The following is a 25,972-nucleotide window of genomic DNA, read 5'->3' as shown; positions in this document are numbered from 1 at the left end:
TACATGGGATCACTAAGGAATTCAATATTCAATTATTCATTCATATAAGTGCGGATTAAGGTCTCATTTATGGTATCCTGCGGCTGAGCTATGTCGAGATAGTGAAAGCAGAATTTTTTTGTTGATAGTCACGGAAATATGGGATTTCTAATTTGTTGTGACTCTGGAACTAGAAAGGTCTGTGAAGTATGTATTGTTTTCCGCTCGCCTTTCGCTTTGGACCTTCCTTTGACTAGAACTCATTCTCTATTGGAAAGAATGGGATGATTATGTGGTTCCCATGATTTGAATTAATTTGGATGCGTAATTTAGGTATGCTTCAACTCAGAACTCTGAAAGCACTAGTAATTCGCGTTTGACCGAGGGGAGAATGGTGGAATATTTGTGTCGCCGACTAAATGTCGTGATGAATTGCTATGGATTACAACCTAGTGGGTAATATTTTTTGCATGGAAAGAAATAAGGAAATTGGGTGGAGTGCCTAAGAAATTTAGATGGGCATTCAAAATGTGAATTGCGTTTGAGATAAATCAGTTCTTTCTTTTAAATGGGCCAACAAGAAGAAAATGGAGTGATTGCTACAGTGGTTCGACTGACAATGTGATTTTTTGTTACTGTGATGCGGGTAATGTTATTGAAGTCGATGCTACAGTTATTTGCATGAAATGTGCACTCAAGTATGCAAGTCCGCAGTACATACGCTGCGTTATCTTTGCATAGGATAGCTCGTTAAATAAGATATTTATAAAGTTGATGTAATAAATTAAATTATCAAGTTTGTATCAGGGTACACATACATGAGTTCATTACTAGATTGATTATTATTTTACCTTATAGTCTCATTTGATCCAGGATTCAACTATTTCCTCCATTATTAATGATGTGGTGTACTGAACTAGGTTTCATTCTTTGAAAATAATGATGAACGGCGATATTTTCTAGGAGATTCGTCGCTAATAACCTATTGCTTACGTACAAATTTCACAGTAAACGGTGCCGTCGCAGTAATTTTGTAAATAATAATAGGTTTAAGTACTTCTAAACTGTCTTCTTCAATTCATGAATTCACTTGAAGACAGTTGTATTCACGTTTGCACGGAAGATATTTCAGGCATTATAATTATTCCTCGAGCTTATAAGAATAAATATTTACGGTGTTCCGTGCGTCCTTCTCGTCTCATTAAATAGTATTTTAAAATGCTTTTATGTGAATTCATAAAATCTTTTTTTTCAAATGTATCCCATAGTACGGAAAGATGCCTAAAAAAATTAGCCGAGTCTTTGCTTTGATTTTTACATGAAGCGGTACGATGGACCATTCAATGCTGCGGGGAAGGTAGAAGGAGAACTGAGAGTTGTGAGAGTTAGGAGGGAAAGAAAAATCCTGTGATGTAATTGGAGTGGAGTGCTAAAAATTGAGGATATCTGAGTCGGAAAATTTAATTAAAAGCGTTAAAAATGTTATCTCTTTCTTATTTTATGTGATACCTCAATTTTCATAATGTTTAATTACGTGGCTGGATTCCTCAATGGGACCATGAAATGGAGTAATTTATTTTACAAAATGGTATATTTTGTACTACCAAAAGGTATATATAAATGTAAGACCGTTCTTGGAAGACAACTGTTAAATTTGGTCTGCATTACGAGGGAACGCGGATGTAACAAGTCCTTCGCTTTGTAATAGCATGTTTTTCTCCAAAAAAAATATCAACATCCCATTTAATTACAAATGAGGCATTGAGCTCCACGCCTCAAAGACGCAGTATCAAATGAAAAAAATGGATTTGCTGAATTATGTCTTCTAACGCTCGTCCACCTTAAAACAATGAATCACTTTCAAAGTAGGGTTGGTCTTTCCTTCAGATCGCCGAGGAAGGCCACATTGTGTGCCGAAATACGTATTCAACCTGTTCCTCGTCCTCTTTGGACCATCCACTACCCTTTTCTTTGAGCTAATTTCTCCTGGCGTGTTGAAGCCATCCGTGTGTGAGTTAATATGTGTGTGATAGTTTTTTTCCGAGCGCTTCTGTGTGTACAATGTACACCGTACATGTACCAACAATTTTAGCATCCTTAGCACAGTATCTCCATCCCTGCGCTGAATCCCAGGTTGTCGACCGGGAAGCCTTAGTTGGGGTCCCTTCAGCCCACACAAAGGGTCCTGTTTTGTTTGTATATATGCATGAGAGCATGGTGTGTGAGTGAGTTTGACTATTCTCATTGAGAGGCTTGGGTTTGGTCCATGCGGTGAAACTCATCCTTCCCACACACAAACTCAGCGGCTCATTGTCACTAGGTGGACGAGCTTTGCGAGGTATTTTTAGTCCAATTTAGTTTTTCATTTCATAATGCATCCCATTTAATTACGGATTTTATAGCCGGCTATTTTTTAAGGGAAACATTTATACACTCGTGATTACTTCCCTGAAGTCTGGCTGTGACATCTCTTTTGTTGTTAGTTTCCTTTAGAAATGTAATTATGAATCATCTACTGCATATTCCACACGTATGAATTCCCTAAGGATGAACAATACAGCTATTGTTAGGATAGGAATTCTGTTCTTAATCGGCTTAAAATCTTGTTTGAGTTGTGTAGGAAAAGGTTTTCATTGCCTAGGGGGAACATTTTTTTCTGGAATGGCGGGGGTTAAAATTTATTACCTTAAAATTTCGTTAGAAATTATGTATTTTCCTGTTCGAAATGTTTATCCACGAACCCTTGATTAATCAGTCTAAGTGCAGCGATATAGAAAAATCGGAAATCTAACTCCTGCGGAAAAAATATTTACCCTTTCTATACCACAATCAAAAACCGTGATCTTTACCGCTGTGGACACCTTTTTGTATGAAGGGCCATATACTCTCGCCTCGAAATATTGCTTCTCTTTTCCTTCTGTTTTTTAATCAAAAAGTTACTTCTCCTTGCTGTCAACAGTGAGTTCTTATAATATTGGTGTCTTTCTGTATGTGTGAGACCCTCATTTCTCTCATTCCCAAACTAGGTCCTTCAGTTGCCTGACTTCATTCTTCCTTTTGTACTTCTTTATCTGTCTCAAGACCTGAAGATAAGTACTTGGTGGGACTGATGAAGATGTACACGAGAGAAGATCACCAGATAACTGAAGGAACTATTATTAATAGAAGGAACTAGAAGGAAAGGGGGAAATGGTGGATTATAGAATACCAATCTATGTAGCAGTGTATTTGCATTTTACAATCTACTCCGTACAACTTTATTATTTCTATGATGGTGATGTGAAAACACGCTTCTTTTTCGGCTCAATTATTTTCGAGGTACTAAATGTTAAATATTGATCATGATAAAAATTTCCCTCATTTTTTTGAAAGCCTATCTTCCTAATCCTAGAGATCCACATTATGGCACACATTTGAACATAGTGTAAAGTGTGTGGTGTAACTTTTATCGTAAAATGTTCAAAACTTGCACAAATTGTAACCGGAGGTGATCACAAATGTGTCACCTCTTGGCATCGTTTTTAATCGCGGAAAGAAGCAAGAGAGGGAGTTAGTCTTGGTTTTTACGTTAGTCTGCCCCATGTCAGAGAAGAAGGCGGACGAAAGGCGATTCGACTTCACCGTTGCGAAACATCTCTCCCTTCCACCTCATCTCCTTTATCCGTTTGAGATGGAGGATGCAACAGCCTGAGGAGACGTTCTCTCCCGCGCAGGACGACTTCGCATGGAGGAATTTGATGCATTCTTCTCCCTTGCACCCATCGATTTGCAATGCAATATAGTGCGCATTTGTAGAGCTCCATATCGACCGGCTTGAATTCCATGCGCAGTATACAAGTCTCTATGCCCCCGTGGAATATTTTCGTATTAAAGGGAAGGTTATGAGGTAGGTAAGTCTGGGAAAGAGATAAAACAAAGTTCAAGAATGGAATGGAACATTTCGCGCGTGTAGCTGAAGAAACGATTGGGAAATCGATGTAATATTGTACGGTTTTGTGACGTAAAATCCTTCCTTTGCTTTACAATACGCAGATTTTACCACGTTTCATTTAACGCACTTTCTGTCTTGTGTGTTCGTCCTTACGGGCCAAAATCTTGCTACTGAAATTTGGACGACTTCCGGATTAGCAATAGTACTGAAATTTTCTGCATAGCTTATGAATGGATGAAAATGTAATGTTCTTACGCTTTTACCATGATCGGAAATGTATAATGACTAACATTAAGAAATAAAAATAAAACATAGATATTAGTTCCAAAAAATGGCTACCAAAATACAATGGAGGCGCTGCAATCACTGCAGGGTCCAAAGGACTACATAAAAGGGATGAATAAAGTCTCTTCAGAACACTGGGAAATTATCGTCCGCCGCAACCCAGTTATTACAGTGGTTGGCTCGTTAGATTGTAACATTGATACTGGTCAATAGATATTTATCCTTGCCTCTAAGCGAAAGCGATTAAATCATATGTGCGCACACGTTTTTCGTTTTTGATATTTGAAATGCCATTCCAAAACCTATTGTAACGTTCTTATCAAAACATATTTGATATTTTCAGTAATTCTAGGGACTGTAGGTTTTATTTTCTTCTTTTAAACAAAACGTGTTTTTTTAAATAGAAAATGATATTTTTATGCTGTAAAACTATTTCTCTCATCTGTCGTTCATTCATAATGAGACGGGTGGGACGGAATCTTGAATAGAAACTATATTCTTCTAGGTTACCAATTCTTCAGCTATCGGCGCAATACTGCTTTGAAAGTAATTCTAAGCGTGGGAATGTGCCAAGGTGGCGCAAATTGGCATAGGGGAAAAAATTGAGAAATAATTGGATTATCGCCATGCAATACGCGCCGCGAGAAATCAAATTTGGGGTCCGTACATGCAATGCCGGAATTCGAATCCTGTCTTTAAAGGACGAGGAGCCAGTTCTCCAACCATCGAACTAGAATTGGTGGCGATTTAGTCGTGGTTTAAGCCAGTTAAAGGTTATCCAAAGCCACTCCTATGTCTTAATTCATTCCATCTCGGACTAAATTTCCGCTCGTTCCGCGGTAAAAAAAAACTCCTCGTGATGATTTCCACGTAATGCGTCCTCCAATTTAGTATAGTCTCCTGCATTCAATCTCGCGCAAATGTTAAAAAAATGAGGAAATTGCCTTCTCGTAATTTAATCTCCGGTCGCTATAACTACGTTCACTTCTTGCGAGGTCGATTGCGGTTGTCTTAGTTTTTTTACGAGCTGTAAGGAGGCACTTCCTAGACGCCTCCATCTTATCTTCCGAGTAGCATCGCGGGAGCAATTCACTTCTCCATCACTATCCCGGGAGGCGCTTGCCATGTGCCCTTGCCAAATTGCATACACCTCCCCTAAAATTCCTCGAGGATGCTGGCTGGCGTGAATTATTTCTCCTTCCTCGCCTCGTTGACTCGTGTGTAAGTGAATCGCGAGCGCCTTCTCCATTTAAGGGTCTTCCCGAAGCGGATTTTGAATGTTACAACGCGTCTAAGCATTCGGGCATGATGATAATTTTCGGAGCATTCATCAAGGAGGAGATTTTGTAATATTTCCGCAGTTCTCTGGAGCAGAAACTCAGGTTCATATTCCTTTCACTTGGCAGAAAGTAAGTTGTAGAAGAAAAGACGAACGAAAAATTCTGGGGATGAGGCATTTATGTATAAGTTCCTGTATAGGCACAATGTTACCTATTTTAATTGAAGCTTTAAAATATACGTTATTAAAAATGTTCGTTCTAAAATTCCAAATTTATTTTTTGATGTTGGATTGCTCTTTTTGGATTGACATCGTATTTAGGTGTGAAGTGTGTGTGGTATCACTTACCTACTCATGTGAAATTATCTCTTCATTTACATCCCAGAGAGACCTCTGTATGTGTCTCGATTTTGTGTGCTTAAAAATATGCGATAATAATCTCTCAGACTTCCAGCCGAGTATTCAATATTTTTGGAAAGCCTGTTTATATTACTTTCGGCTTTTCTCTAGACACCATTTCGGTGTGTCAGATGGTGTAATATTATCCTTGCCTCTGACTTAAATGTAGAAAACCGACTGTGACAGTATCTTCATTCATCCTAATTCCGTTTTTTTCCCGAGGCTATGTGGATTGAGCTCTTATTTCTCCAGTTTGTATTACGAATTCTATTGGCGATGATGTTGATGTGTGGGCTCTGGCGCTTTTCTTTAAAAAGTGGGCTATATTTATCCCCACTATCCCTGCTCCCTTTCTAGATTCTTTTACCTTGACCAAAATAATCGTGAGGACTTCGGGTCCAATGATCGTCTCCCTCTGAGTTATACTCGGATCCACCGAGTTCGCTTTTTTTATCGTCAAATGTGCATTTCGGGGTTCATATCATGGGTGAAGCCTTCGGATACCTTCTAACAAAAATCTTCCGAGGTGGCCCAGGGAAAGGACTGACCTGGACACGGTAGGGGGAAAGCTGATCCCCCTACCGTGAATGTGTGAAATTCTCACATCCGTGGCTAAGTCCGGGGTGATCTCTACCTTCATTTACCCTAAGCAGCATGCAAGTTGAAACAATTGGATGTTTGTTTCGGTGCCACCTGCAAAATTTTACTTTGTCCTCTGACCCAATTGCAGGACATTTCACGAAAGAGCAAAAGTGTGCGAAAAAACTAATCCTAGTTGTTTATGTTGTGAGATAGTGGAAATTGTGGAGAATCAATATACGGGGTGGCTGGTTTATAACTAGGTACTACAAATATGTACCTGGCCGCTTGAGACGAATGGTCGATGCCACAGGCGCTTACATTGATTTTAAAGAATGCGTCAAGATTCTTATGTAATGCTGTATGTATGATAATAATTTCAATAAATTAGTGCTGTTAATACAGAATGTATCCGTCTTTTTTAATAGCTATTCATATAACAGCCACCCTTTGTTTACTGTCTTCTAACTTGGCTAAATTTACCTGTTATTCAAACATTTTTAATGGCTAGAAGCCACATGCAATGAAATCGATGGGTCGGCTTTTAAAGTAATATTTATATAAGGGATTGATATTCTTTAATTCCCTTTAATATTTATAAAAAAAGACAAAACCTTTTAGAAGAAAAACCATTACAGATCCATCGTTAAGGGAAAGGAACATCACCTATTTGATAAATTTTCAATGATGACTACAATCTTTAATTCCCTTTTCTTCTTGCAGGTCCTTGGTGAAATCAGGACAGCGTGGATAGAGGGTGTGAACTGGATGGAAGAGTTTTGGAAGACCTTTGGATTAAGCCTGAACCGGCCGGCGCCTTTGTTCCCGTCTTTCAAATGAGGTAAGTGAAAAAAAAATCACTCCTTAGTTTTTTACGACCATTTCCTGTGTTGTTTTCGTCGGCGTTTCGGATGATTTCTTCGCCGGAACTGTCTCTCGCGGTTCTCCGAGGTGGGCGTGGGGTATTTTCACCAGAGTCATAAAGCCCAGGTGTCCGTCGATCTGAGGGGAAATATCGGCTGTGTGGCAGAGGTTTAGGATGTGTTCCACAGCGAGAGATACCCAACCAAGCCTTTTTTCGCACGCCGTTCAGGGAACAGATATCTAATAAAATAAATTTTTTTCTGGCTATTGTGATACTGCGTGATTCTTAGTTGTCCACGATTTTCAGATTTGGGTAAAAGAGCATGAAGATCGCGGAAGCAGTGCTCATTATCATCACCATAAATCAACAATCCCAAGACCCTACTTGGTTTGACGCAGCTCTCCATTCCTCTCTCATATCCGCCAACTTTTTCATACGTAGTGGCGTATTTATTTTCTTTTATGTATTTTATAACCTGTCCCAAGCAACTGGCGTCGCAAATGCTGTTCCTTGCCCCCCTACGACTGTTTTCATCAGGCCATCATGCCTCATAATTTGGCCAACTGGGTTGTCCCGTCTTCTCTCTAAGGTTTTTAGAAGACTTCTCTTCTCCTTTCTCCTAATCTTCTCGGTATTTCCTCATTACTTACTCGGTCGATCCATTTTATCTTCATGATTCTTCGGTGGCACCACATTTCGAATGCCTCCACACTTGACTTATCTGCTGCTGTCACAGTCCTTTCCTTGTTTCCATGAAGAAGCAAAATTAGTGTCACCAAATTATTTCCACAGAATCCTAGTTAGTTCTGGACAGAGTCCTTAAGTTATGATAACCATGAAGTAGAATCATCGAAACCCGCGTTTGTTTGGCTTTTGGCTAATAACGGACTGTGTTAAAGCAAATTCGTAAAGACTTGTGGAGTTTATTTTCAAATTATGTGCTGAAAATTGAGAGAAATAGTCAACGCTTCAGCAAAAACATTCCTCATTACTCCATGAATTTGTTTCGGGTGTTTCACTTTAATTCTGACGTCCCCACAGTTGCCACTCTTTAAATTTTTGGATGAAGCTCCGAAAAAAACATCTCATCTTCGTGAAGGCCCGAAAATCATCACGCGTGCATTAATCCTTAAAATAAACATGATATATTCCCTAATTACAAATGGAGAATTGAGCTCTACGGCTTCTAAAAGCTGTTTTACACGGGGCACGTACTTGCAAAATCTGACGTATGTACTAAGGCGCAGTCAAAATTGCGTCGTGTAAAACGGTGAATTGCTAGAACGCATGCTTGAATGCGTGGACGTGAGATGGCAAAATATGCCCTGTTCTAATTTCGTTCATGCATTCGCGCTTTTCCACGCCATTCTAGAAATACATGCAGTTCTAACCTGCGCAATTCCGTGCCCCGTGTAAAACGGCCTTTAGATGCAATATGAAATGAATGGTATGATGGATGTCCTCTTCCCCATAAAGTTTTTGGGGCATTTAGCCTAACAGTGGCGGACTCCGTCTGTCCTCAAAACGTATCTCTTGCCCGTTCTCCATCTACCTCTTCATAGTCACATATCCGACGTCCGAAGCTTATTCTCACCCTCCATCCTCGAGTTACACGTGTCCGTCCCGAAAAATTCTATATATCTTCCAAAATGAAGTCCCGCGACCCTTTTCTTGACATAGTTACGACACTGCCCTACATTACTAATTCAATAAAACTAGCCGGGCATTGATTCGATCCGGATATGCAGACATTTCTATATCTGCCCGCGTAAAGACGAAGCCTAAAACGCACATTCGTGCGTCGTCCCCACATTAAGTATATATCCTTTTCCCAGATCGGTTTTCCTCCTATGCTCTCCCCTACATAAGCTCTCGCGCGGCGGTGAAACCTCACCGCGGTGGGGGATTTACATATCAGAGGGAGGGAGAGGATAATTACCATTCACGCAGGCATGCATAAGCCCAGACGTAGCACTCCGACGCCCCAAAAACCCCGCCAGTCTTTTTGTTTCGCAGTGGGGAGCAGGGGGCATGGCGTTTTTTTCCCCTCCTTCTTCAGTCTACATTAAGGCAAAGGAAATAAGGAGGAAACCCGTTGCTGACGGTAGCCTAATTATTAAAGTATTATAACGATTAAGGTTTGTTTCTATGGAGTAGCGGAAACCGATGTGTTTGGCCGTAGTTTGTCGGCTTCGGTGGCGGTGGGGTAAAGAGCATTATTGCCACACAAGAGGTCGCGGGTTCCAGTCCCGCCTTGGTAGGTTGCTCCTACCCACGGTATGGATGTTCATGTACGTTTGATTGTTAAGTTTAAACCACGGTTATAAAAGGCCAATATATAGGGAGATATAGGAGTAAATAATTAAATAAATGAGTACTTTAAAAGTACTCTGGCAGTATCCCCTCCCTTCCTGGACTTCCCTCTTCAATTCACAACAAGGTCTATCCGCTTTCATTCTATCCAACAAAATCCATTTCTCTTCCTTCCTCTCATCCCAAATTATACCCTCTTATACAGTTTGCAACATCCACTCCCTCTTTTAGCCGATACAATCCCGCAGACTCTACCTTCCTCCCCGAAATGCTTTGTTGCTCCAGTAGCAGTTGTCTTATTGAAACAGGAGCAGGTTCACTTGCCATAGTAATCCGCGAGTTCTTGTCGGTAGGGCCAAGGTTTCGTGGGATGGGTGCCTGTTTTTGCTGCGAGCCCCTATTTTAGGCTACTGAGAGAAGGTCCTGGATGTGTTACAATTTGATCATTTGCTCTTTTTTGTGATATACCTACTTGTGTACGTGGTTAATTGATCATAGACTGATCTGTGAACGCGAAGAAAACGAATCGTCTGTTTAAAAAAACTATGCTTGGATCATCCAATGAAACGTCGTTATTGTTTTGATTTAAAATTAGTCCATTATTATTAGTTGATAGAACGATAGGAAATCACTTCTCCCAGTTCACATATCTTTTTGTGATTGCAAATCGGATTAGCGTTTAAGGAACTTTTTCGTCTTTCATGATTCTTTTTTGTCATAATGTCTTAAATATTCAGATTATCATGTACGGAAAATATTCAAACAATGTGCAACTCCGAGTGATTTCGTGAGTTAATTTATAAGGAAAGAATGAAATTTCTTTTGGTGATAATACATTCCGGCTGTAGATCATAAGCTCCGTAGTAAATAAATCTCTACTTGATATAGAAGTGAAGAGCCGTTGTAGATGATAGTAACACGGAACAAATCAGGGGAAAGGTGATTTTTTTTTAGCACAACCGTGTTGAGTACCAATAAGCGCATTCTAAGTAACTCTCAGAAGGCGTTTCGTTATGTGTGGTAAAGAGAAAAAATGTGATTTAAGGACGAGAATAAATATTATGCGTTCGAAATTCCGGAATGGAAGGTATCGAAGAAGTAGAGCTGACATAAGTAAGTGACGTAGTGGGTGGGAATTCAGCACCGTATGATGAGACGAGACCAAGTGAGTGGTTAGAGGAGTTACTGAGGGGCAGTGGGTTATCTGATTCACGAAGGAGGGAAGGATGCTAAGCGTAACGGAAGGAGGTAAAGAATATCTGACAAATTTGTATATTTTGAGAAATAAGCAAAGTGATCCGGGAAGCTGTGGCTTTTCATTGGCTCACATGAAAACCTTCCTCCCTTACTCTCTATTAATCGTAGTACTTCCGGCACGTACCTAGGTTAATGTTACCAATTAATTTTCGTAGTGCATTTGTGACACTGACAAAAATTCGCTCACTGTATTCGTAAAATCTCTCTCAGTAGAAAATAAACTACTTCCTCTCATTTTTGTATGATCTCATCATCACATCCTACTGTTCTATTTTTACGTCGTAAATCATATTGCTCGTCGTTAAGATATTGTTATCAAAGGATGGCGTCTTAATTAATTTTGACGCGAAACATCGGCTTGGCATGATCGGTGTGTCCAGTGAAATAAACCACGTTGGCTGGAATAATCTATATCACTTTGTTCCGACGAAACGCTTTGCATGGACGGCTAAATTGTTGACATAAATTTGCGAAACGTAAGCCCGCTGTGGGCGCATAACCACCGCGGGCTTTTCTTGATTACGGTCATTACGGAGCTAATGACGGCGGGCGGCGGTCGAGCCAAGCGAAACCACGCGCTGCGAGGAATGTCCCGCGGCCAAAATGCCCATAAAACCACTCTCGATCGCCGGAAATGGATGGCACCCAACCATGGGTCGTTATGTTTCATCTTTACGATTTTCTTTGGCTTGTCTTATTTATTGGAACATCCTTGTATCTTGGACAGGTGAAGGATCAATACTCAAACTAATTGTAGGGGTATCTACCTTTGAAACATAATCACAGGTACACTAATATTGTATATTCCCTTTTTTTTAACAATATGTCATTGTCGAAGGTGGTTAGTGCCGAAACCTGGGTCGGACCATTAAAAAAATTGTGGAACATTCAATATTCGTGCATCTGTGAGTATGATTCATGTTACACAGTTCCACCAAATATGGCCATTCACTCTTTTAAGTTGGGCGATCGAGATAAAGTGAAATCCAAGAGTTGCATAGCAAATGATTTTGAATGTATATTAATGAAGACAATGGTCGGGGTTCAGGTTGATTTGTAGAACGGAAAAGGAAGACCTCGAATAAAATGTATGGCATAGGCGAAGGAGGAGAAGAATTGCGTAGGTGCGAAAAGACTAACTGATTGGAGAATTGAGTGATGACAAATTTCTCATTGCTCACTGTACTTCATAGTGCCTAGAGGAAATAGTAAGAAAAAACGACCATTTTCTGTCTGGGATATTTAAGGCAATTTGAAAAAAAACGACAATGTTTCCTTTACTTTTTCGTTAAATCGATTTTCAATTAAAATTTTATCTCACTAAGGCGCAGCTGTATTTTCCTAATTATCTCTCGGCATAATATTTGTGAGTTTTGGAATAAACATAGGTGCAAAACGCTTCATACTTCGCAAGCCGTTGAAAATAGTTCTGATCTAATGCTTTGTGCCTTCTGCACTTATAATTATAATGCATTTCTATGCGTATAATATTCCCATGGTATCATGGGCACTTGATATAAAAGATGATTAATATGAAATGGCCCGTTAGTCGTGTTGGTGATTTATCGAGGTATCCCATTTATGGATGTGAACGCTCAACTGTAATGTTTAGCCATGAAAACTCTTTCCGCCTTGACGTTCCGTACACTCCCTTCATATTTCACCTCTCATACGAGTAATGCGACATGAAAAAGAGCGCCCAAGTCCCTGCGTTGTGCCGGGTATTCCCAGATTCCTTCATTTTTACTGTGCGGCTTTGCTGTTCATTTTCTCTTTTTTATTTATAATGACCTGCGCTCCGTGCATTTCGCGAGGGAATAGATGTAAAGGCAACGCCCTGGAATAATTCACTTCCCTATTAAGAGAAAGGGCGCACAGTCACAGCGCAGGATGCAGTGATCGATCAAGTACGACCTGAAGCTGCCAACTCAACGTCCAGATAGAATGTGGAAATAATGCGGAACCGTTCGTGGAATTCATTGTGCGGTTATATTATTCCATTTCGTGGGAATATGGAACCGTTTACCGCCTAACCTTTAATAAAAACGAGGCAATTTTTTTACGATGCACGAAAGCGTTTTATATGAATACCAGGATATGTCACCAAAGCATGTAACGTTCACCACGGGTGATGCGTGTATGAATAACATGCCGGCCTCGGTGGCGGTGGGGTATAGTCCTAGCCTGCCAAACAGGAGGCCGCGGGTTCAAGTCCCGCGGGGGACTCTGGATAGGGGAAACCTGAGTAGGTTTCCCCTATCCAGAGCATGGTTATTCGTGTGCACATATAATTGTAAATATGTAGAATATCCCGATATGAAAGGCCGATATGTGCTGTTTTCGGTTGTATGGAAATAAATAAATAAACATGTTAATCACGATTAATGTCAAATGCAAACGGTGATATGAGATTATGTTTCGTGTAAACGGTAAACGTATTCAAATTGAGAAAGGGTCAAGCAGTAGCTCGGGTGATTTCTAAGATTAGGGACTATTGAGCTTGGATTTATCAATGGCTTTTGCTACTGTGGAAGTAAGTATTTCAAGAGGGGAAGAAAATTGAAAGTTTTTCGTATCAGATAGATGTAGCTTTGCATATTTACGTGAGGGTGTATACGAAGTTATTGGTGAAAATACAATTCGGAAATAAAGTGCATTCGTTTTACGCTTTGGTCGATTCTTGAAGAAAGATATATGCATTAATATAGCTGGGTATTCGAATCATCCACGTGTATCCAAATCGGGTCTGGTATTCTTAAGGAGTAGGTATGCATGCTGTAGGGATTTGAATTCGGTGCATTGGCGAAGTGACATTTTCGTAATGATAGAATATTGTCATTGTCAGAACAGATAAAACGGTATTGATTTTAATGAATGATGGAGTTGATGATAATCAAGTTAAATTAGGGAGTGGAATTCTTATCAAACATCTTCTCAAACGAATTCAAATCGAAATTCCTGCCCATTACAATTCTATCCGTGATCGAAAGATCTTGGCGTTGCTTGCTGCCGTAGATAATTAGTATTTCGTCGGTCACATCATAAATTTCATTTTTAGAGTACAATGGTTAATGTCAATATTATCATTTTGGACAAATTCTTGTTATTATTTGGACAAATTCTTGTTAATATTGCCCTGAGGTGTTGTCATAGCTAAACATTACAGTTTAAGGTTCACATCTATGAACAGAACACCATGATGTATCAATAACGGGAGTAAAGGGGCCAATGTTAGTCTCAATTATTATCAAATGTCGACGGTACAATGGGAAGCTTGGAAATTAATGCATTTGGAATTGTACGAGTTTCAACGGCTTACAATGCCGTGACGGCTTTGTAAGTTTGCGAGAAAGGATAAAAAAATACTTCTCTTGGCTTGTTGACCTTCATTTACACCCTTACCGACCATGGCTCCCCTTATCCTAAGTGTGAGTGAGGGGTGATCGCACGAAGAAGTGCACTTGGCATAATTACGAATACGCGTCGCAGAGAACTTCTCATTCACCCGTATCAAGGAGTCGTCGCTGCGATCGCTCACAATTTTTTTTGGAGTTCTTACGACCGAGTGATGCATCAGTGGGGTGGGGGTGACGAAGCTGAGCAGTCCGTCATAGTTCTTTCTTAGAGCCTATCTTCATCTTCGTCACCGGGTTCATTTCATCCCCTGGCACTCTCATTGTTGTCCATCGACGATCGCCATTTAATCCATCAAAACTCCGCCTCCAGCCATTGGATATTCCGCGAAAGCCTCTTTATTTTTATCCCCCTTCTTTGCCGAATGAATCACTCGCTATAAGGCTTTAAAATTTACGCCGTTGTTGAGGAAAGAAAGGAGGGGGGTGGGAGGGAGAAAGGGTGGGTTTGGCGGTGAAGCAAGCGCCATCTGGCCGCGAAAAAGGAACCGACCGCGGCGTTGCCAGATATCGTCCGACTACTACGGTGGTGTGGGCAGGGGAGTATGGAATCAACCCGCGCTTTGTGGGGTAGCTCTTTTTGTTTTCGGGAAAGCTTGGTTACGTGGAGGAGAATAAAAAAGGGAGGAGGGAAGCATTGTCGTGATATCGGGGTGGGACTTCACTGGATTTCACTGTTCACTCGCCGCAGTGTGCCTGAGGGATTAATACACGGGGATAGCTCCCAGATGTCTGTGGTTGTGCGATATTGAAGTGACACCCTCGTCAAAATGTTCACAATATTCAGCCATCCATAGCGCTAGTGTGTAGAATGAGTGGATACTGCCCTGGAAGCAGACGTGAAATACCTCGCATCCCTCGTTATAGCTTGATTATTTAAAGTGGGTTGGTTATCACAGGTTTTTTTTCCAAGCCCACGATTCATTTTGCAAATTAATTTGCCAGTTTTACTGTTTTTGCCAAAAAATGGCGGAATTATATTGCCGTGATACATTTATAAAATTGAAGCAATGTAGTCTATCTTGGAAACTCGATCGGACGAATTTTCTGTCCAATGCACTGGAGTAGTACTAATTTCAGTGGGTTGCGAAACATTACTATTAATTAATATTAGCGATTTAGGGATAAAGAATAAATATACTGGCTTATCGACGTTCGTTTACTCTCTCTTCAATGACATGGCTCTTCTTAGCCTGCTACTGGCATAACCCCCCATAATGTCCCACCTTGCGCTAGAGAACAGTCATTTTGAGTATTTTCTTTCTTAAGATTCTCTAAACTTTATCCCGGTATGATATTTTGTTGTAACGAAATGATTCTTCGTCCACAAGATGAGATTTCATTTTACCGATACGCATGTTTTCAAATATTATCCTAAAATTATATCCCAGGGCGGATCCAAGATTTTCTTGTGGAGGGAGGGGGGCCCACTGGTCAGACTGGGGTCCCCAAATCCGCTCTAAATCCGCCTTTGATCGCACGATATTATTTTCGAGGAATGCGACTCTTCAATTCTGTCGTCTGCAAGTTTGAATGGCATCGGACTGCATGTCCTGACACGCGTGGAAGCGGACATTGGAGAGAGTTACATTATTGCTTGCTCATCATATTAAGAGCTAATCGTTATGCTGACAGTGAGTCTCGTTGTTGATCATTCAATTTTCGCCGTGGCTATAATGCGAATTTTCTTATTTCATTAAGTTCGCATTTATTCAGGATAATATACCGGTTAAGTTTTGTCATCGGGAAAGTCATGTCATTCCTTTATGCTCCTAATCTACATGGTAGTTATACTGTGTAGTTTGGCGTTCCTTCTCGTGCTCATGTCTTTAGACAATAACTTGTAGGAGCTATCGTGTAACCTGCCTTTACTAAATCGGATCCTAATCCGAGAATACTATATTCACTGCATACAATAGGGAAGCCTCATTTATTTTGTTAATAGATAATATTTATGTGCTGTGCGAAGCTTTATATGATATTAAATAAACCCATTTTTCCGCGATTATAGAACTTATTACGGCCTAGGTTTCGATGTTATTACATTGTCTTCTACTTTTTTACTACATAACGTTTTTGAAGATTATGTAATAGCAACAAAACTTAGGTCGTAATAAATTTCATATTCGTGGAAAATTGTAGGTATTTATTTCAATATGGAAAAATTCCATTCCATCACGCTTGAATCCTCTGTTTCCGATTTTATTCTGTATGTAATACGCGTGTATTCAGGAGGAGTGCTATAAAATATAAACTTTTCTTTTCATATCAGAGCAAGCCCTCCATTAAGTGCAGCGGCCACGGTGGAAGGTAATACTTTCGCTTTCTTCCACTCGTTTTCCGGTGGGCCTCGAAACTTTTTCCTGATGTTTCCCCTCCTTTCCCCTCCCTCTACCCCCTTCCTCTCTATCGCACCAGTTCGTGCAGGTGATGAATCTTGAAAAACAAAAAAAAAAACTAGAAGACCCGCCGTTCAGCCGTTTCGGAGTCGTTACCCTCGGCCACCTATAATCTCCCTTATGCTGATTAAAATGGTTGGGTTGGATTGGTGACGGAAATGCTTCGGAAACCGGCCGAGCTGACGAGAGCGCCCAGTTGTTTAGGTGGCGTTTATTTCAACCCGGCGAGTACGTGTATCGTCGGACGAAAACAATGAGACGCGTGAAAATCGAAGTACACGTCGTTGTTTCTCACCTCTGGATAGGGAATCTTATTCCGTGGACGCGAGTATGTTAAATGGCATGTGCGCCGGGTTTTCAGGTTTACTAACTGAAAATATGGAAGAGAATGAAATTCTCTGCCATATTGTAGACTAGAGGGTGTGAATATTTTCTATCGGATGTTTTATTTGTAATTAAAGTATAGTACCGATTAAGGTAGGTTTCGATGAGGTGGAATTCTGGCAATTTCCCCTCCCCTCATCGACTTCCCTCTTCAGTTCACAACAAGGCTCCCTTTCTCAAATTCCCTTTCATTCTTTCAAAAAAATCCTATTCTCTTCCTTCCTCTCCCTCGTCCACCCAGCAATCTACCCTCTAACACTGCTTTCAACAACTCCTGAAAGGTGAGTACTCGCTCCATCCATACCTTCTGTCTCTTACGTAGAACCTGCCTCTCCTCACCCACCTTGTCTAGCACTTCGTCGTTCAACATACCCAATAGTGTAATGAAAATAGTGTTCCATTTTTAAAATGCCAGATTGCCTCCTGGTAAGCTCGCCGATTATTGACTTCGAACGGCGAAGTACACCTCACACAGTGCCTGAGGAGAGTAGATAGCCGTTTGAGGTGAATGGTTGGGCGAAATTTGCGATGTTCAGACTGAAGACTGTGATGGAAAAATTGATTTTAGATAGTCGGTGGATAAACTTCCTTTGGGTTTGTGCGCGGGTCAGAAAAATGAAGGCAGCTGACGTTTCGTAACCGAAACCTCGGTTGAATTTATTTTTCTGACCCGCGCGCAAACCCAAGTGAACTTTATTCATTGTATTCGCCGTGAAAGTGTTAAATAACATATAATCGGTGGATAGTGTTCCCTCTTCATCATCATCAACTGGTTGTCTGCCCACTGGCAGGTCCCAAACACCGAAGTCGTCTCCACCTCCTTCTGTGCAAGGCCTCTTCTTTAGTTTTCTTGTATTTTTTAAATTATACCGGGACTAGCCACGGTGATAACTTTACGGGAGTCATCTGCAATGCAAACAGTGTGAGAAAAATTCTCAGAGAAAAAAAAGCATTCGCCTTAACCGGGAGTCGAACCCGGATCCCAGGATTTCCGGTCGATTAGTTTAACCAGTTAAGCTACCGAGGCTATGTTAGTTTTTTAATATGCTCAGCAGTCCTTACCACCTTGTCCGGTGTAGTCCACGAATTTCCAAATATGATGCCTCGGTAGCTTATCTGGATAAAGCACTAGAGAACATAAAGAGCGGCCGGAAATCAAGGGATCCGGGTTCGAATCCCGGCCAAGGTGAATGATTTTTTTCTCTGTGGATTTTTCGCACTCCTTATATCTTCTTCATAACCTCACTTAGTCTGTCATCTTCTGACTTCACATTCCTCTTCTGTTTTTTCCTTCCACTATTCCCTCGACTGCTGTATTTAAAATCCCCTTCCCTGTAAAATATGCACAATCCAACTCCCATTTCTCTTTGGTACAGGTTCATAGTGTGAAAATGCAATTACTTCAATACAGATAGGTATGCGTTGATAGAGCTGGAAGGAAAAATATTTGTAAAATAAAATCAGATCTTCGAACGCTCACCTGATATGGTTTGGAGATAGATTCCTCTTATAATATTCTATTTATAGACTTTGCAAAGCTTCCAAGTCACTTCTCATGTTATTGCGTGCGCGAGTTTCTATGTGGACGTGAAGATCGTCAGTCGTCCATTTAGATTCAATGGAGCACCGCGCGGAGCCCTATATAGACTCGACGCCCCAGGGCCCGCATCCAATCCTCTTCCCTTCCATCTTCCCTCGTTCCCGGCGCCTTCTTAATTAGTATTGCGAGATATTCCGCTCGAGAGATCGCCGCAGATTAGATCGGGAAGGGGCAAGAAGACGCCGAGCACGCATCGCCAGTACGAGGAGGGTCGTGGGAGCCCATCATGCCATCTTTCCAGCCGCTTACGATAGCTGTGAAGAGAGAGAGAGTGACAGTAAGAGTGGAGGAGGAGAGACGGATATATATGCCTAAGTGGCGGGTTGTAATGGGAGAGGGGTCACCCGTATAGCATAAAGAATTAGCTCGATTAGGTCGGTGGAGAAACTTGTTTCGCGAACAAGGGAGGAGGAGATGTTCCGCGCTAGTTTCAACGTTCAAAACTCCGTTGGCATGATGAGTTCTACAGTGTTGTAACAATGGTAACGTGCTTTTTTGACGATGTCCATATTACGGAAACTGTATGGGTGTGTATTTAGTTTCAATTTTAAATGTATTGCTCGCGTAATTTTAATAATATAATGATATAACTTTATTCAACTTATATTCAAATGCATTACATCAGAAAACACTTAAATAATTGTGGAATGTATAGGTACCCTTTATGGAAAAGTTTTGGGGCTACCATCTTACACTAATTGCACAAGTCTGGTGCAAACATACATGAAAAATATATTTATTTCGTTGTGTTCAGTGATTTGTTTTCTTACCGATTGCATTCACTTGTGATATTCCAAAAATGTACCCATGGATAACTAACTTTCTTACAAGATAAGAAGACAAATTCAGAGGTGGATGAATTCGGTTATTTGGGAAGCAAGATAACTTGTGACGGGAGAAGCAAGAAAGAAATTATCAGCAGAATAGCCTAGGCGAAGAGAGCATTTTACTAAAAGAGAGACCTGCTTACTGGGGGAAACTTAAATATGGAAGTAAAGAAACAATTTATAAGAACCTACGTTTGGAGTATGCTCCCATACGGAAGTTAGGCATGGACAATGACCGCAGCGGAGAAGGGAAGGATAGAGGCCTTCGAAATGTGGTGCTACAGAAGAATGATGAAGATCAAAAAAAGATGGATCGACCGTGTAAGTAACGAGGAAGTCCTAAGAAGAGTAGGACAGAAGAAAAGCCGTCGTCGTGGTGGGATGCTGTGGAAGATGTGTGGAGGGTCTGGAGCTCGGTTGTAATATTAAAAACAAGAAAGCGAGAGTATAAAAAACTCGTTCGAATTGGTGCATTTGCAAATGCCAGGTGGTTGATTGGCAGGTGAACGTAGGAATGAAAGTTGATACGCTATTCATCATATGGGTATCAAGTGGGATGTAGTTAATCGCTTTTGTGTATGCTTATTGAGTGAACGGTCGAAACGATGATTTCGCAGGATTTGCATTTGATCTATATTCGTTTTTTTGTGTGTGTGAATGTCTCTCATAAGTGAAAGGCATTATGGCTCCAGCAAAAAGTGACCTGTGCCAAATTTGCGCGTGGGAATATTGGTTTTCAAACTACATCGAAGTGGACGTTGCTCCGAATTATCGATTAAAAGATTATATTTGGTCATTTGACTTGAAATAATTGATCATTACGCCCTAAATCATTCAAAATATTTACTCGAACCAACCGTCATTTCGGGATACGATTTTCACTTCTTATTTACTTATTTTTTTTCGCTTTATTTTAGATTTACGTACATTTTAAGATAAGCCACCTTTTATTTCAATTTGAAAGTTATTTCAAAAAGTTTAAAATGCATGTACTTAACTGGTTTACAATTTTTATCTAGAAAATGCTATTGCTATGCAAGTTGAAATCACACTGTGCTCTGAATAAGGATATTTTAATAGAAGCCAGCAGCAGCTAACTAGATACGTATTTTTATTCGAGGAAATGTCTTTTGGGGAGGTAAAAACTGTTAGAGCTTCGTAGTTCGCTTATTATAATGCGAAATTCCTCATTTGAATGGAATTGATGAAGATTTAATTAATGGTTATATTCCTATTGATTGCTTTATTTGCCTCTCTGCAATTATATTGCCGTTTCTGCGCTACGTTTAAAAAAATACGTATAGGGGTGCCCAGGCGGTCCAATATTTCGCTTGAAATGTGGATTTTTACTTTGGTTTAATTGCTTCTCCCAATATTCCTCTGTTGATGACGTGTGGTGGAGGAGCGCCTCGTCCTTTCCGCGAATTGCAAAGGTCGATCGGAAGAGAAATTCCATTTGGAATGGCTCGTCCTTTTGTTTGGTGGCGAGCGTTGATTCCAATCCTGGGCAAGTCGTGGGCATTATAAACGCTCTCCTGCGGGTTTTAAAGTGTTCTCAAGCGGTGGCTACAGACTGTCAGATTGCACGGGCAGTCCCAAACATCTACCTCATCCCATTGATGTTTGTGTATAAACGTGAGCCAGCTTGATGAACCAAATAATATCGCTAAGGTAGTGACACTCACTTTCCGTTTGGTTTGGGAAAGATAATTACGAGAGTGAGAAAAATCGATATCTGATTTGTTGTTACTATGTTTAGGAAATTTACCAAAAAAATCTTGATCGAAGTTGCAGTTAGTATTTGAAAAATTAATGGCACACAATTCGAAGTTTCATCCATTAAGAATTATTTAATTGCAGCTCAAGTAATTAACTGTTGAATCTCCATCTAAAATTTTCTTTGCAGGTAATACATATCATAACTTTAATTGTATACTTCACTTCTCCTTCGTGCGTAATCTTTCGATCAATTTTTTCTATTTAATAGTTTTGGACATATTTTGGCCTATGAATTTCATTTTCAGAAGCATTTTATTGTGTTTGAAATCGATTATGTATTAGAAGAGGTTTGAGCCTTAAAACGGGTAATTAGAATCCATAAAAAAATCAAGGGGTTCCAACTGAAGTTAGCTCTACCTGCTAATGAGTAATTCAAGCTGCTAAGAGTTAAAAGTTAACGCGTAGTGACGATTGAATGAAAACATGAACTTCCTTTTTTACGGAAAAAATTAATCAAAATTCCACGTAAGATATTACGAATTGATTCAATTTTCTCTGTCCGGTTCTCACGAGGTAGTCGAGCTCAAGGCACAGTCCATACTTTCCATAACCTATTCATCTATAGGGTTAACCATCGCATAGATGATGCATTCGACTGGGTATTTCTTCACCTGCGCATTTTGTGGTGCTATTTTGTGGGTCTGGTGTAACAGCCTCTGTGATTTGTTCCACTAGAGGTAAGATAGGCGTAACGACGGCATCGGGATGGAGGAGCTCTATGAAACGTTGGAAATTTTGCAATCATCGCTCGATTATGGATTCGTGCCGATATCCTGAACCAGAATTGAGCAACCCTAATCGACTATTCATGATATTCTTCGATGGCCCGTTTTGTTGGTGACACAATATTCTGTTGGTCATTGCTAAATCTCGTTCGCGGGAATCGGAAATCATAGTCTCCAGATTTATTTATTTTTCAAATGTTGGAATAGTGACGTGAATATAAAGAGGATTCTATCACAAGATGTAGTACTACGTCTCTGACGTTACTTCATGAGGCTACTGTGAAATGATGAACAAATTAAATTAATTTAAATGTCAACCCACGCTTAATTCGAATCCAAACCAGCTTTCGGCATGGCATACCATCATCAGGGTACAATTTGGGTGGCTTAACCTTAAATAAATGTATGGGAAATAATTCGAAATGAACGTCAAGGAATACGGAGCAAAGATCCATCCCTTCCAAACATCTTTTTTACTTATTTTTTTAATTTCCCCTCCCTCCACCTGTAGCTGTCTTTAAGAATTAACCTTCCAACGAATTGCACCTTGATTTTTCTAAGCTCTTCATTTTATTTGCATTTTTTTGTTCTCCTCTTTTTAAGAGATTTTCGTTCTCAAAGCTTTGGACCAATCCGAAGTGGCAAAATCCGTAATCACGTGATGGGCGTGAACTGTAGGATTGGCTGACTACGACGCTAGTTTTTGTTTTCATGTTTTATTATTTTGATTGAAAATTTTATATCCATCAACTTTAATGCCCACGGAGATAAAGGTGAGAATTTTTAAGAATATATTAATACGTATTTCATTTGCGATACTGTGCGGTAAGATGGGCAAGGGATGGCCCCGAATGGGTTGCATAGGGCTAAGTATTAATTTGGTTGTTTGGCTAGGGTGAGGTAATCTTACCCCTCATGCATGTCCCCCATCCTTGATTAAACTTCCCTCTCCATGGCCTATTGCCATTCATTCTATTAATTTCATTTTTTCTCACCCTTACCCGTTTTCCTAACATTCTTCCCTCCATAAAGATCTTGGGTCGAGTACTAAGCGGGATGGGGGTGCTAATAACCGTGCTGCGGCGAAGAATCTTAGGAATCGAAAAGTATGTTAAATGCTTTTTGCACAATCGGGAGGACACAATGAAAGTGCTAAAATACTCCATGTATTCCTACCTTCACATACAGATTACTTATAGGATGGCAGTGAGCTTAGGATAGCATCGACCACTCCTTGATTATGCGGCGAACAACATGGGATCTGGTGCAGGATGACTATAACTGAATAGAATTCTAAGGGATGCTGCGCGAATCGTCAATAAATGCTACGGGCGTCCGGAAAGCCTTGCACAGATGTTTAGCGAATTAGGCTGGGAGCCTCTGGAGACTGGGGGGCTGCGCGCTAAGCTTAGATTGCTTGTGCAATAGGGTGGTTTCCTATTATAATTATTAATTACTAATTATTTTTTTCCTATATCGAAAGATTATTACTCCTGGAGTACGTATTTCACGCTTTTAGATTTTTAAATGACGATATCTATTTTTCGCGATTAAATGAAATGTGAAAATTTTCAAGCGCGCGAAAACGCGACATCTAAGTATGAATGCTGGGAAAACTCCGCGTGACGTCGTTCTGGTTCCGCTGCCGCAAGGGAGGTGACCTTTGGGCGAGGCTTTGAGCGCTGATACGATGCAGGATTGCAGGATGCTAGCAGGTAGCAGAGTACCCTGCTAGCTGGTGGCGCTTGGCTTAAATAACGATTATTAATACCTAATCAAACGAAGAAAACTTTCCGACCTTAGCCAGTTTTAATAGGTGATTATTAAGACATATTTCCCTTAGCTCTGTGCCTCATGCATGCATTGGTAATCTCAGACGATGTAAAACTCCTATCTACTCGTATAGAAACTAGGTCCCTGTGACGTCACGTGGAGTGGCATCGCATGGGCGCCAATCTGGCCTTTTTCAAATGAGGATAAAATTTACCATTGCCATTCGTTTCCTTTTTATTCGTAAACGGCTGGTGCCCCAGCACCCCCCACCACACGTCTTTTTAGGCGGCTTGCGGGGCAGCAAGTAGATGAGCTACGTGGCTACTTCGAGAGCTCTGTTTGTATTACCTCCAAGGTTGCACCGTTGTGAAATTCTCGCTGACACGCTGAACTAGGGTTTATGCGGTTTGGTCCATCCGCTCCGCAGCGAGTTTTCCGTCATTTCCATTCCCGCAAGTCACCAGTTGGCTTTCGATGGTTCCCCATTACTTCGCTCCGGCAACCGCGCCTCCGGGCTATCGCCCCTCGGTGCCGCTGCTTGCAGCTGTTGTGGCGGCAGAGCGCGGAAGACCCGCGGAGAAAGCCCCCTCAAAGAGTGTCCACGGGCCGCGAACGCCAAGGATACAAACGTCGCGTGGGCGAAAAACTCGAAGAAGAGCCACGAGAAAAGCATTTGATGTTACATACATGAAGTTTTAACTCTTCGAAGCCCATGTTATTTTCATGTGCAGGTTGCGAGAAACCCAAGGCTTTTGCTGTTTTTTTTTTAAATAAAATATTTTCCTAATCCGTAAACGTACATTTAGGAGCCGCTGAATGGCAACGCCTTCCATACAAGAAGACCAGATGGCTAAAGAAAGAGGCTATAGTTCGGGCCCGATAAAAATTTACGGATTATTTTGCCGCGGAATCAAATACGACAGCCCGAGCTCTACTCGGGCTCGGGTCCCTGGCAGAAAATAAACATATATCCCAAGGTATGCTCCGGATTGGGCTTCAAATTGATAATATTTATCTATTTATTTTCTATATCCATTATACAGCCAATAATGCTCCATGCATTGAGATTTAATATTTAGGAGCTTAGCATGGTAAAAAAACATGTCCTGGAGAAATATCTGGTACTCTCCCTGCGAATAGACTGAATAAGGTGTTCTCGGGTCATCATCTGGGTGAGAGTGTCCATCTTCACCATCGTTTTGAGGTCTGACTCGTTCATCGTAATCTGGGATTATTCCCCGACCACGAAGGGAGAATGTTATTCATTCATTCCCTGATGACGAGGAACGTGTCGGTGCTCGGAACTTCGGAGAAAATGGACACTCTCACCCGGCTGAGAACCCAAGAAATCCTTATTTAACTATGATATAGATTAGCGATAACCTAGTTGATGGTTTCCGGGGATACTGGGTGGAATTTGCTGAGCATTTTGGTTGCATAAAGTTTAAACTTTGTTTTTCCATAGAATTTTTATTATTTACTTAGCTAACACCAAAAACAGCACAAAGGCCTTTACATTGGGTTGTATAAAAATAATAAATTACGTAAATATAACAAAAAAAAACAAGTATAAAAATAATCTCATAAATAACAATCATGTTTAACTCATATAATGCTTACAAAAGGTGGAAATCAAGATGCAAGTCGTTGCAATTGGCTATTGAAACTGGTGCGGGAGGCAAAGAGGTCAAGAAAAGAAGTATTAAAACACAACCATGGTTTCGACGGTTAACGTCATCATCTGGTACCAGTAAATGAAGTTACTAGAGAATATCACAGTAGATACCAGAAGATGACGTTGACCGTCGAAACCATGGTCGTGTTTTAATAAAAATTCTGAGGAAAAACAAAGTTTACATTTTATTCATACAAAATTGGTGTAACATACGAAGGCGTAATGCGATTTTATTAGTTTTATGGTGAATTTCTCATAGGTGCGAATTATTTGGTACCGATGCGGATGACTGCGTGCTAATTTACTTGCATTAATTAGAAATATGTCCGTCGTGGAGTAGCTACAAATTAGAGGTTTTACTCTGCGATAATGGCTTCACAGACATGTCCTCTGTCTCCCTTGTCGTTATGTGGAGTGGAGACGGAAACGTCTTTTTCGGAAAACCTAGTCTGAAATACGCCTTGGAAGAGGGCGACTTGGTGGTTTGACGGATAGAATTGAGTTGGGAGA

General features: G+C 40.6%; 1 protein-coding gene across 1 annotated transcript in view; it reads left to right on the top strand.

The window, feature by feature from the left end:
* LOC124162706 overlaps positions 1 to 25,972 on the top strand; it is a 435,651-nt gene that overhangs the window by 147,366 nt on the left and 262,313 nt on the right. Inside the window, exon 2 of the mRNA XM_046539314.1 lies at positions 7,176 to 7,293. The gene's annotated coding sequence lies outside the window, so the exon portion shown is untranslated. The remainder of the gene's footprint in view (positions 1 to 7,175; positions 7,294 to 25,972) is intronic.

Source organism: Ischnura elegans, chromosome 7 (genome assembly GCF_921293095.1).
Source record: "Ischnura elegans chromosome 7, ioIscEleg1.1, whole genome shotgun sequence".
In the NCBI taxonomy this organism is placed as follows: Eukaryota; Metazoa; Arthropoda; class Insecta; order Odonata; family Coenagrionidae; genus Ischnura; species Ischnura elegans.
Note: the sequence above shows the minus strand (reverse complement) of the source record. Positions and strands in the feature narration are given on the sequence as shown.